Genomic DNA, 1,507 nt, shown 5'->3' with positions numbered 1-1,507 from the left:
AAAATACATTCATAAACAATAACACAGTGATAGGATGAATATATTATACTTAAACTAGATGACACTCTTCCTGAAGGAATTGTGTGTGAGTGTTTAAGTTGAACTGTAATCCTGGATTTTTTTTTATTGTTGAAGTAGAGCACAAAATGCTTTGCTCTGATTAGGGGGTACTTGAATTAAATCAGTGGTTCTTAACCTGGGTTCGATCAAACCCTAGGGGTTCGGTGAGTCGGCCTCAGGGGTTCGGCAGAGGTCAAAACACACCCGACTCATCGTCTCAATAAAAACTTTTCCGTATCGGCGTATTACGGATACGGCAACAGCAGAAGTCACACTGATTTTTAATTTGTTGTGAGTATATGCAGTCTAGTGAGTTTAGTGTCGGTTTTAAATTTTGAACAAGGTGATGTTCATGCACGGTTCATTTGGTGCACCTGTAAAAAAAACATGGTAACACTTTAGTATGGAGGACATATTCACCATTAATTAGTTGCTTATTCCATCCATCCATCCATTTTCTACCGCTTATTCCCTTTCGGGGTCGCGGGGGGCGCTGGCGCCTATCTCAGCTACAATCGGGCGGAAGGCAGGGTACACCCTGGACAAGTCGCCACCTCATCGCAGGGCCAACACAGATAGACAGACAACATTCACACTCACATTCACACACTAGGGCCAATTTAGTGTTGCCAATCAACCTATCCCCAGGTGCATGTCTTTGGAAGTGGGAGGAAGCCGGAGTACCCGGAGGGAACCCACGCATTCACGGGGAGAACATGCAAACTCCACACAGAAAGATCCCGAGCCTGGATTTGAACCCAGGACTGCAGGAACTTCGTATTGTGAGGCAGACGCACTAACCCTTCTGCCACCGTGAAGCCCTAGTTGCTTATTAACATGCAAATTAGTAACATATTGGCTCTTACCTAGTCATTGTTAAGTACTTATTAATGCCTTATTCGACATGGCCTCATTATAACCCCAACCCTCTAATCCTAACCCTAACCAAATAACTCCAAATTAAGTCTTTGTTATTTAGAATATGTTCCCCTAGTGTCCAAAAACCTCTAAATTAAGTCTTTGTTACTTAGAATATGTTCTCCATACTAAAGTGTTACCAAAAACACATAACTTTGTCTTGAATTTAATATATAATATATATATATATTAATAATAATAATATATATATATATATATATATATTAATAATTATATATATATATATATATATATATATATATATATATATATATATATATATATATATTTATTATTATTTTATTTTTTTTCACTAAGAAAGGTTCGGTGAATGCGCATATGAAACTAACGGGGTTCGGTACCTCCAACAAGGTTAATAACCACTAAATTAAAAAAAAAAAATCAAAGGGGGTACATCACTGATAAAAGGTTGAGAACCACTCAAATAAGCGACGAGTTTAGTCAAGTTAGCCAAAAATTGCAGGAAAAAACGACTTCCGGTTTTCTCGACAAGAAAAAGATCGCACAT

This window comes from Nerophis ophidion, linkage group LG19, assembly GCF_033978795.1.
Source record: "Nerophis ophidion isolate RoL-2023_Sa linkage group LG19, RoL_Noph_v1.0, whole genome shotgun sequence".
Taxonomy (NCBI): domain Eukaryota; kingdom Metazoa; phylum Chordata; class Actinopteri; order Syngnathiformes; family Syngnathidae; genus Nerophis; species Nerophis ophidion.
The sequence above is the reverse complement of the archived record's forward strand: the minus strand, read 5'-3'. Positions refer to the sequence as shown.